General features: G+C 48.8%; 1 protein-coding gene across 1 annotated transcript in view; it reads right to left on the bottom strand.

Moving 5' to 3' along the window:
* CDH4 (cadherin 4) overlaps positions 1 to 12,372 on the bottom strand; it is a 476,927-nt gene that overhangs the window by 67,282 nt on the left and 397,273 nt on the right. The gene's annotated exons all lie outside the window — the stretch shown is intronic.

The following is a 12,372-nucleotide window of genomic DNA, read 5'->3' on the forward strand; positions in this document are numbered from 1 at the left end:
AAGACGGTGGAGATTCCTTAAAAGCCTAGGAATAAAACCTAGGATTAAAACCACCATATGACCCAGCAATCCCACTCCTAGACATATACCCTGAGGAAACCAAAACTGAAGAAGACACACATACCCCAGTGTTCATTGCAGCACTGTTTACAATAGCCAGGACATGGAAGCAACCTAGATGTCCATCGACAGATGAATGGATAAAGAAGCTGTGGTACATGTAGACAATGGAATATTACTCAGCCATAAAAAGGAACACATTTGAATCTGTTCTAATGAGGTGGAGGAACCTAGAGCCTATTATACAGAGTGAAGTAAGTCAGAAAGAGAAATATAAATATCACATACTGACACATATGTATGGAATCTAGAAAGATGGTACTGATGAATTTATTTTCAGGGCAGCAAAGGAGAAACAGACATAGAGAACAGACCTGTGGACACGGGGGGCGGGGAGGAGGGAGAGGGTGAGATGTATGGAGAGAGTAACATGGAAACTTACAATACCATTTGTAAAATAGCTAGCCAGTGGGAATTTGCTGTATGACTCAGAGAACTCAAACAGGGGCTCTGTGACAGGCTGAAGGGTGGGCTGGGGAGGGATATGGGAGGGAGGCTTGGGAGGGAGAGGGACATGGGTGTACCTGTGGCTGATTCTTGTTGATGTATGACAGAAAACCACAAAATTCTGTAAAGCAATTATCCTTCAATTAAAAAAAAAAGTCACTGTGGCTCTAAGGCCCAGGACTGGAACCTGACTTCAGTTGCTGTTGAAAGCAATCATGAAACTGTAGCTGAGTTCTTCTGCATGAGGCACTGTTAGCTTGCAGCAAAGTTTTATTGAAAAGCCCTCTGCCTTGGCACTGGGCGAGCAGTGAGATCTGGCCAGGATAAAACCATTCTTAGCACGTGATGGGTCAGACCTGGGTCTGGAGGTGAGTGAAAGTCCGGATTCCCCCCACTCTCCACTCCCCCCTGATACATGAACATGGCTTTAAAAGAGCCTTGACAATGTTCGTGTTTCTTGCATTTTACAAAATACTTTCCATGCATGTGAAATTCAGCTTTCAATTATTTTCAATTAGGTTCTTGTAATGAGCAGAAAAACCCAGAATATGATGGGGAAAGGCATTTGTTGTGTAACATTGACACTGTTATATATTTCCATTCACAATTACTTGGAATTTTACAAATCATGAAAAAAATCCTCAAAGTCATATGACTATTAATAACAGCCATGAATATGTTCTTACAAAATTTGCCTGGTGGGGAAGAGTGAATTAGATGCTTCTCAAAATTGTCCTTCAGGTTGTACCAAATTAACAAAGACAGGTAGCTTCTTAGTTCTGGGTATGGGACAACTAAGACATTGCTGAAGATGGGAGTGGGGAAGGGTCCACTCCCAGCTCTTCTGGCATCAGAGGCCTGATTTTCTTTGGGGAGCATCGTTCCCTATTGTCTCGGTCAAGTCAAGGTGTCAGTTAAGTCAGGTGGTTGATCAAGACTCCCTGCCCTCCCTTGGGCAACAGGCAGGCCCATGAGCTGAGCTGGCCGGTCAGCTTGTCTCTCAAGCGTGGACGCTGAGTTAAGAAAGAGTCGGGGCTGGGAAATGTGGCTGGAGCCCCCTACTGCAGGGCCATCTCCCTATCAAGACCAGAGCACTGGCCCACCTGCTGGCTAGCCTTCCCTTCCATTCGTGAGTAGCCCAGGCACTCCTGGCATGTTCCTTGGGGAGAGGGACCTGAGTGGGTCCCCCTGTTACATTAGGTTAAACCTCTGCCTGACCCAGATGTAGACAGAGGGGCCGGGCAGGAAGCGCTAAGCAAAGGGCAGCATCCCTGAGGTGCCAAGGCCCCCGCCTATGCCCCGTCCCCTTGGAGGCCCACCTGACCATTCCATCCTGTTTGGGGTGGGGCTCCCTACAAGTAGAGATGGGGATGGGCTTCCCATCTGAGCGGTCACCTGCGAAGAGCCTGGAGGAACAGCCTGGTCTGGGGTCTGGCTTCAGCCATGTCCCTCGGGGGACCCTGCAGTGTGGAGAGGTAAGCCTCAGGGCAAAGAGCTGGCCTCTGGAGGCCGCCCAGGTGAGGAGGGGTCTGTTCTCTCCTGAGGTGTCCAGCTAGTCATCAGGGAGTTGTAGTGTGCCTCTTTCACCTGCCTACTCATCTCATCAGCCACTACATGGCCAGTGTTTTCTTGTCTATGTTTTTGCTGATTGCCCGCTTTCTGTCTCCCTCACTGGACTGTCCAGGAGATGCTCAAGAGAGAGGGTCATGTGGCTTTCAGCAAACTGTAATTTAACTCACACAGCACCCGGCCTCTAGTGGTGCTCAGTGGACACAGAGTACCTGGACCACCTCCCGGAAGAGCGAGGGCTCTGAACACAGTCTGGGCTTCCCTGCAGCTGCTTGAACTTGACTGCTATCGAGGGCTGTCATTGCACAGAAGCCTGGGGGTGTGTGTGTGTGCAGCTTTCCCTCTAAGCCCCCTGGCTGGACCCCTATGTGTCAGGAAGCAGAGCCCATGGATGGGACTCTCTGCCTCAGCCGGAGAGACAGGGGTGCCCGGGGCAGATGGCACTGGTGGCTGGAGTGCACTCTCAGATCTGTCACCCACATCCTGCCTGGTGTCATTTCTGATCCCCATATGAAGAGTCAAGTGTCTCGGGACTTCCCTGGTGGTCCAGTGGCTAAGACTCTGCGCTCCCAATGCAGGTTCAATCCCAGATTTGATCCCCGGTCAGGAAATGAGATTCCACATACTGCCACTAAGAGCTTGCATGCTGCAACTAAGACCTGGAGGAACCTAATCAATAAATAAATATTTTAAAAAAAGAGTCAAGCAAGAGAGTCTTGCCAGGAACGCTTGTCCCCTAATACATAATGTGTGTCTCTGCCTGTCTCTGGAAGGCCCTGCACACATGGTCTCTGACAAGATGACCCCAGATGAGATCCAGTCTCTGGGATGGAGGCTATGGCAGCCAGACCATGGATGAGGCTGGGGAGAGGCCCAGGTGGGAGCCCAAGGGTGAATTTTGAATGAGATCTTGTATGTGAAGCATGTGGACACGGTTTTGTCCATAGTAAGCACTCAGAATTCTTATGAGCGAGCCTGGTGGTGAAGCAAGAGCCAGAGGCTGGATTTATAAAAACTTTTACTTTGGTGTCATCACAGAGGTAATTTCTCAAGTCAGGAGACAAAGGTATGAAGGAGGGAAGAAAGAAAAAAATAGCCTCCAACTCTGGAATCCACAAGTCAAGTGAGAAAAATCTACTCTTATGCTGTAAATGTAAACATTTTAAATGTGACTCTGAGATGAAAGAAATGGCCATTGGGTCCCAGGAGAAGTGTGGGGTTTGCAGAGACCCAATGCTTAAACATCCTTCTTGAAGAAGCCTTGTGTTTATGCTGCCGACACTCAGAAAATGTAGCTTCATCTTGTAATCTTACGAGGGTTAAGCCTGTTCTTACAATGCCCATGGCCCCAATGTTATTGCACAATTTAATGGTTCTTTTATAGAATAAGAGAGAAGAGACTCTAGATGAAGAAGGCCTTTGAATTAAAGGATTCTTTTTCTCCTTCTAAATATCCCTACAATTGGATTAGACTTGACCTGGATCTCTTGTTTGGCACTGGCTTGCTATTTCTTATCAAGACCTCTTTTCTTGGAAGTTTTCATGCTGGTTAATTCCAAATAAATTAATGAGATCAGTATTAGAAATACGAACACATGCACACACAGACTCTCACCACAGAGGCAGACAGCTCGGCACAGGAAAGAGAATGAGGGGAGTTTTGCTTCCTTAGGTGAGACCCGGGACCCTGTAATGTTACTCTCCAGGAGTCTCTCCGTTTTAATTCCTCCGCCTCTTTACATCATCAATTCACTTAATTCACGTCACAGAGGCAGGAGAACATCCTTTGTGTATCCTTATCCACCTCTATGAGATTCTGGAGCCATCTTTCACCCTGAGTCATACCAGTTACCTGGGGATCCAGCTACCAACAGCAACCCACTCTTGCCAAGACAGCAGTCAGTGGAGATGCCTTTGGACACATGATGAGACCACCCTGAGGAGCCCAGATCTGAAAGCTGCAGAGGATCACGAGATTTCTCCCCAGGGGACCTATGACTCCCAGACATCTGCTGGGAGATCATAATGAAAAGGAAAACAAACTGATGTGTTCAACTGTGGCAAACAGAGTAACAGTCCTTAGAGACCTGCTTTCCCTGAGCAACTGCTTCCCCACCCTAAAGACACTGTCTCCTCCAATCTTTCCAATAAAACACACCATTTCCACCTAAGAAAGCTGCCCCATGACATGGCTCCACTGCAGAATATTTATTGACTGAGCCTTAGTTTGATGTAAATTTACTTCATGCATAACAGCATGTCTTGTTTTCTTAAGACTTTACATGAACTGGCAACATAAATGTGCTACATGTATTTATTCTCATGGTGCCAAATAAATAATTTAAGTGAACATCAAGGGATCTAGCAATTCAGCTGAGTACAAAACACGCAAATTCATGGTGAAGATATTATATCGACAATGACAAGCATGGGTTTTGGGTGAAATAGTTCTGGGTTCAAATCCTCATTCCATTTACTAGTATCCACGTGGGTAGATTTGATCTCCTTTTGGGTGTTTCTTTGAGGGCATTTTTGATGGAGATGATCATTAAATCAGTGGACTTTGAGGAAAGCAGATTGCCCTCTTTAACAGAGGTGGGCCTCCTTCAAACAGGTGAAGGCCTGAACAGAACAAGAGACCGACTGACCCCAAGCAAGTGGGGATTCTCCAGCAGATGGCTTCAGACTTTTCTATATGGGCAGCTTTCATGAGTCCCCAGGCTGCCGGCCTACACTGCTGATTTTGGCGTGGGCCACTTCCTTATATCATAAGTCTCTTTCTTTACATCTATCCATCTATCTATCCTAAAGGAACTCAACCCTGAATATTCACGGGAGTGACTGATGCTGCAGCTCCAATACTTCGGCCACCTGATGCAAACAGCAAACTCATTGGAAAAGACCCTGATGCTGGGAAAGACTGAGGGTAGGAGAGAAGGGAATGACAGAAGTTGAGGTGGTTGGATGGCATCATTGACTCAATGGACATGAGTTTGAGTAAACTCCAGGAGATAGTGAAGGACAGGGAATCCTGCTGATCTGTGGTTCATGGGGTCACAAAGAGTCGTACACTCTTTAGAGGCTGAACAATTTGCTAAACGAAGTCCAGACCCTGGAATAGTTGAGACAACTTTAGGGTCCTGGCCAGGATATTGGGGACCCTGGGGCGGGCTCTGTGCTGAAGTGTGTCACCTTGGCTAGGTCATACCCCTAATGCACCCAAGCTCCGGGAGATGGTGAAGAATAGGGAAGCCTGGCGTGCTGCAGTCCATGGGGTCTCAAAGAGTCGGACTCAGCTGAGCAACAACAGCAACAACAATCCATCCTACTGGCCTTGTTTCTCTGAACAAGCTTGGTAAATCACCCCCTCCTCTCCCACAGTGGATGGGCAGGTTGCACAGTGGGGCCAGCTGCCAGGTGGGAGCAGGCTGATCTTCAACCTGCTGCTCTGACACTTCTATGTCCAGAGATCACAGGAGGGACTTCTCTGGTGGATAAGAATCCACCTGCCAATAAGGGGACATCGGTTTGATCCCAGGTCCAGGAAGATGCTGCAGCGCGACTAAGCCCATGATCCAACTAATGAGCCCAAGTGCCGCAACTACTGAAGCCTATGCACCTAGAGTAAGCACTCTGGCAAGAGAAGCCACCACAACTAGTTGGGGCAATAAAGAATAGCCCCTACTCTCTGAAATCAGAGAAAGCCCATGTGCAGCAATGAAGATCCAGTGCAGCCAAAATAAATAAATAAATTTAAAAAAGTTAAAACAAACTCACTGAAATTACAGGTGGATTGCAGCCTCCTGTTATGTCCAGGGTCCAACTGGGGGTAGTCAGCCCTCGTCATCAGGGAGAGGGAAAACTGGGCAGCTAGCCGATTTGACAAGTCCAGTGACCTTTGGTCGGCCATGCTTGAAACCCCCTGAAGCCCAGTGACATCCTCTGTGGGGAAGGTGGGGGTTTGGGGGGACATACCCTCTAGTGCTTCCTCAGAGAGCCTTCTACCCCCCAGCCCTGCCCCCCCGGGCCGTGTACAGGGTGTCACCACTGCCCACCTTGGGGAGTGACGGCTGAGGTACACCTCTGGGGTAAACCTTTGCCTCCCAGGCCCTGGGAACTACAGGTATGTCAGCCCACTTTTTTCCTTTATCAGTTTTCATTTTAGCACCGTAATAAAAATTCTGATAATCTAAACATGGCAATAACTCTGCTCCATAAAACGACTGTCTCCTCATGTTACTGCTGTCATCAGAGGTGCCGTAATAACACTCACAACACGAGGGAAGATGGTTATTGTATTAAAATGAATAAATGACAAAGGTTTTTATTACATGAGTGATTCTTCTAGGCATCAAGACACTCTTTCTGCTTTGCTTGCGTAATGAACACATAATTCACCAGCACAGTAGAGCACTGGCCTTGGAGTCTGGAGGCACAATCACAGCAAATAAGTAAATTATTAATGAGATGAAATCTAAAAATAAAATCGCAAAGCCCCACCTTCCTCCATAAAGAAGGAAAAAAATTTCTAGTAAGTCTTCAAGCTGGAGGAGCTGGGAAGGGACCTGCTGGCAGTGCCTCCTTACTCTAGAACATGCGTGGGAGGGCAGCTGATCCCAGTCAGGGAGCTCCCTTCTCCCTCCCTGCCTCCTACTGCAGAGGCTGGGGTTTGCCACCATTTGCGGTCATAGCAGCCTTTGCAGTTCAGAGGGTCTTTGACAGTATCTGAAGGGTGAGATATGAGGGAAAGTCTGGAGGGGAAATCCTGGGCTTCTTTTTTTTTTTTTTTTTTGCTTTCCTTTCCTGACAATAAGCATGAAAAGATAGTTACTACTGTCATTTCTTGAAGTGGAGAACATTGTAGGAGCACTGGCAGCCCTTTAGCAACCATGAAGACACAAAACCAATAGCTAAGGGTGGTGGAGTAAGGAAACAGCAGGTTTGATTTCTTGAAGACATTGATGAGCCTATGAATTGGCACCAACTAACTTTGCTTCTCATAATATGAAATAAAGACCGTGTCCAGGCCACTGTAGATTGGGTACTGTTCCTTGCATGGAAAACTAGATCCTGCATATTGCAACTAAGAGTTCAAATATCTCAACCAGAAGATCTCACATGCCACAAATAAGACTCAGCACAGCCAAGGAAATAAATAAGTTAAAAATAAATACTCAAAAAATTGAGAAAAAAATTTTCAAAGGAAAAAAAGGGGAATTCTGACCCATACTACATCACGGGCAAACCTTGAAGAGATTATGCTAAGTGAAATAAACCAGTCACAAAATGAAACTCTGTATGATTCCATTTCTATGAGGTCCCTAGACTAGGAGTCAACTTCACAGAGACAGAAAGCAGAACTGGGGGGTTTCCAGGGGCTGGAGGTTAGTGTTTAAGGGGGACTGAGTTTCAGGTTTGCCAGATGAGAAGAGTTCTGAAGCAGAAAGGAGGTGATGGCTGCCTAGCATTATAAATGCATTTTTAAGCCACTGAAACATGCACTTAAAAATGGCTATGACTGAGAATTTTATGTCATGTATCTTTGACAACAATAAAAAAATTAGTTTCACATCTTCTTTTTTTTACTCTTCTAAATGTGGCTGGTAGAAAATGTGAATTTTACGTGAGGTTTGCATGTTATCTCTGGAGAGTGACGGTCTGAGCTGGGGGTGTGGCCTCGCAGCATCCTACGTCTCTCCTCTGGCCCTGAGTTGCTGGGGCTGCTGGATCCATGCCTGTTTCCTCGGGCTCAGGTGTGTTTACTTCTCTGGGTCTGTCTTCAGGTTCACTGTGCCCTGGTCACAGAGGGCCTGCTAAATGTTGGCAAAATTGAGCCGAATTACAATGATACGATTCTTTCCTTTGGTGTTTCAAATTTCAAACCCATCCTAAAGATCACAGGGAGCACAGAGTGGGGCTGAATGACAGAGGAGGAGAAGGTGGGGGGTGTGCGGTTTCTGATTCTTTCACAACAGGACAGCAAGGAGGTCAAACCAGTCAATTCTGAAGGAAATCAATCCTGAATACTCACTGGAAGGACTGACACTGAACCTGAAGCTCTGATACTTTGGTCACATGATGTGAAGAGCTGACTCACTGAAAAAGACCCTGATGCTGGGAAAGATTGAGGCAAGAGGAGAAGGTGGCAACAGAGGATGAGATGGTCAGATGGCATCATTGACTCAATGGACATGAGTTTGAGCAAATTCCAGGAAACAGTGGACAGAGGAGCCTGACTTGCTGCAGTCCATGGGGTTGTAGAGCGTCAGACATGACTTAGTGATGACACAACAACAACAACTGCCCCACAAATCCTAGAATTTGCATTTGAGCCCAGCACTGGGCACATGGGATTCCCTGAGAAATGGCAGCTATTCCTAAGGCCCAGTGACCTGGGGACCCTAAATCACCTTGGGGTTCTCTGGGGAAGGGAAGGCTTGGGGGAGGTGCGTGTGAAGACAGGATGGAGTTGAGAGGAGATGGGGGCCCCCAGTCTGGAACAAGGTGCAGCCAAGGGGAGGAAGGAGGAGGAAGTCGGTTGGAGATGTTCCCCAGAGGAAACCAGCAGATCTCGTGGGAGAAGGGGACCCCAGATTCCAGGAGTCGGTGCCTGAGGACTTGACCCAAGACCTTCCAAAGCAGGTCTGCCACAGCTCAAGGTCACAGAGTCAAATTGGTAACGCGTGTCCCTACCCTGGCGTCCCATCCCTGAGAACCCAGCGCGCTTTGCAATAATAGCTAATTAACCCAGCCCCCTCGCCCCATAAATGAATATGCATTTCATCAGTACAACTAAAATAGCTCCTTTGGAAACATCTTTCCTCCTCAGAGTGCACAAAGCTGGGAGAAGGTTGGTAATTATATGTGTATCACAAGCAGTCCCAGCCCGGCAGGGGCTCATCGCTTCATATAAATTATACCAATCAGCAGCAGAGGGAAGAGACCCCACAAGGGGACGAAAAGTGGTGCTTTCCCTAACTGATGCACACAAGTACGGGATCCTGGCAGAACCGTGTGGGGCTGGGGCAGGGGTGTCATTGTAAAGTGAGAGTTGCGCTCCCACTTGGCTGCCGTCAGAAACCATGGAGATCCTCTTGATGGTGCGTTTGGAGGAGACGTGATCAACTAAAGAGTTAGGGGCTCTGCAGAATACAAATGTGTCTGCAGGTTTCCTCGGGCAGTGGGGGATGGATGATGTGTTTGAATGCATCTGAGAGGAACAGCGGGTGCAAATACTGATACATGCTCTCACTCCTTCTGTGTCCCCCTTTCAGAAGGGGACAATTTCAAGGCTAATGCCTTATTCCCTTGGTTGTCCCTGATGCTCCTTCAAGTTCACTCTGTCCCTAATGGGCCTGGGCAAGATGTTCTTCGAGGGAAGGTCCTGCTGGGAGGTGGAGATGAAGTCCTTGCAGGTGCAAAGACCCTGGACCTCAGGGGTAGGGCTGAGAAGAGAGGAGGGAACCCGGAGGTCCGTTGAGGCAGGGGAAGGCAGTGAGTGCCTTTGGGGGCAGCCATGGGGCTCCTGCTGCAATGCCAGGCTCAGGGAGTTCCAGTAGGTCCCCTGACAGCTCTCCCTGGCTCGTCCTAAGCAGACCTACCAGTGAGGGCTGTGAGCAAGAAGGAGAAGCTTAGAGAACCCACAGCTGTTTGTGTCATTAGTTGGGATGACACACAAGGCTTCTGCTTGGATGATTGGGGGGTGAAGATGTGCAGAGAGCAGGTCTGGGCACCTTCTGGTCCTGGGTCCCCAGGAGACGCCACTGGGGTCTGAGACACTCCCCGGCCCCGCAGGACCTGCTCTGGGGTGACTCTGGTGCCCGTCTTGAACAAGCTGCTATGATGCAGAAGTCACTTATGGAAGCAAGTGCGGATGGCAGAGACAGGCTCAGAAATGAGCCCAGACCCTATGGTGGGAGTGGAAGGTGTGGGAACCAGCGGGCAGCCTGTGGGTGAGCATCTAGTCAGCGAGGTCACAGCCGTGCCTCCCGGGAGTGGCTGCACCTGCTATCCGTTAGGAGAACTTCTGCCTTTTGTTAACCTGCGACAACCGGGATTGTCCCCACAATTCTAGACTCCATCAGCTCCCATCTGCCTGTGGACAGATTTCCATGTTTCACTATCAGCTCACCAACTGCAGGAAACCCAGAGGTCACATTTGGCTTTAAATGGTCATTTGCATAAGTCCCGAAGAGCCGAGGGCACGGTTTCCATCTATAATAGGGGCTACATTTTACATTTCCGGTTGGCAAAACATGGCCTGTTATTATAAAAATTAACATCTCATAGGATAAAAGAAAATAAATTTGGTGTTTAAGGAAGTGGAAAATAGAATTTTCCATCCTCTTCCCCTGAGAATCTCAGCTTAATGTGGCCATCAGGATTGCTACTTTTGTGTTTAGAAAGTCAGGGAGCCGCTGAGAGACCTGTTTGCTCGGCTTTGTATTTTAAAAAAAAAATTTTTTTTTTTTTTGGCCATGCTGTCTGGCATATGGAATCTTAGTTCCCTGACCAGGGATTGAACCTGTGTTCCCTGCATTGAAAGGTGGATTCCTAACCTCTGGACCACCAGGGAAGTCCCTCTGCTGTGTATTTTTACCCCTCTGAACACTGGGGAGATATTGCTACTAGGCAAACAACGATGAAAGCAAACAAACATGTTATGAGGGTTTTCAGGTTGGGAAAGTGGCTGCACCTCCTAAATGCTGCACCCCCCACACCCCACGCTCCTGTCCTTGAGTTTCCTTTCTTGAAAAGCTGCTGCAGGACAGACTTTTCCATCATACCTGGGCTTCCGACTGCCCTTGGGTGGATGTCTGCTCCAGAGCAAAGCTGTGACAGCCTCGGGAGGATCCCCAGGGGGCCGCCCTGGGAAGCTACCATCTGCTCCCCAAATGGAGACACTCGGTTCCCAGGTTTTAGGTGACTTTAGGTTCCTCTGTGCCAAGGCCAAGAGAAAGTGCTTGCTGAAAGCTCTCTGTAAACGAGAGATGTAGGGGTTTAAAGTCAGCACAGGCTTTCCAGGTAGTGGGAGACGACCCAGTTCCCGGCTCCAAACCCTCCTGTTGCGAGCGTCTCATTTCTGACCGGGGCGTATTTTGCATTCGATAAGCTGGGATTAACAGTTTCAAAGACTTAGAAACAGAAAACTAGTGTTCCTTCAGTTTATTTTCATTCCAGCTTGGAATTCCCTGGGCTGTGGCCTCCAAGGCCTGAGAACATAATCTCTGAGCTTTTATGCCCCCCTCCCCACCCCTTTACTGCAAAGATAAATCCCATTCTGGGGGGGCTTCCCGGGGGTCTTCAGGACTCCTGAGTACCGAGGAGTTTGGCTTCAGACTGTTTACCCTCCAGAAATCCAAGAGCGAGGCTAAATTCTGAGCCTTCCTGGACTGATGGAATCAGGGAAGACCAGGTCAGGAACTCAGATTGCTCTGGAAGCAGCAGTGGGCCACCCTCCCAGCTCATGAGGGCAGAAGGTGCTGGAATTACTGCAGGGGCCACTTCTGGGCCTGGACAGACACCTCAGGGCCACAGAGCAGGACATGTGGCCCCACTGCCCGAGGGAGGAGGGCCGGAGAGTTGACCTGCACACCACAACTCTCCCGGGAGGAGGTGTCAGGCAGGGACCTTGGTTTCGAGTCAGAAGGCCGTCTCGGGTTATGGGGCATATGCCCTTTCTGCCTGCATCCTTCTCTAGCCCTTGACCTCTGCCTTGCACCCTAGGGCATGCACTCTGTCCAGCGCACACATCCTTGGAACTCAAGTGCACCCAGGTGCAGAACTTTCTAGTATTCTATGAATACTTTCAGAGCTCCTGTGTTGCTGCAAAAGTAGGCAGGGGATCCTTGGTTTACAGATGGGAAGAAATTGAGTTTTTTTCAGGAACTGCCTCCCAACACCCACAACTGAGGTCACACAGGCATCACAAAGCCCTGTGCTGCGCCAAGATGCCCCAGGCTGCTGGGCAGGGAGCACCCTGTGGGTAAGTGGGGGCAGAAAGGAGCATGACCTCCCTGGGGCGGGGCTTCCTGCAAAGAAGTGTCAGTGTTAATCCAGCCCCACCCACGGCAAAGCCCCAGGGTGAGAATGTGCTTCCTTCAAAAAGTTCACTGGGGAGGGGCTGCCTGGCCTGGAGGACTTGAGATGCTGGCGATAAAGTGCTCATCACCTGCCAAGGAAGATGCTCAAGCACTGGAGTGAGTGGGAGCAGGAATTAATGAAGGACCACTTACA

This window comes from Giraffa tippelskirchi, chromosome 13 (genome assembly GCF_054371585.1).
Source record: "Giraffa tippelskirchi isolate mGirTip1 chromosome 13, T2T-mGirTip1v1.2.pri, whole genome shotgun sequence".
Lineage (NCBI taxonomy): Eukaryota > Metazoa > Chordata > Mammalia > Artiodactyla > Giraffidae > Giraffa > Giraffa tippelskirchi.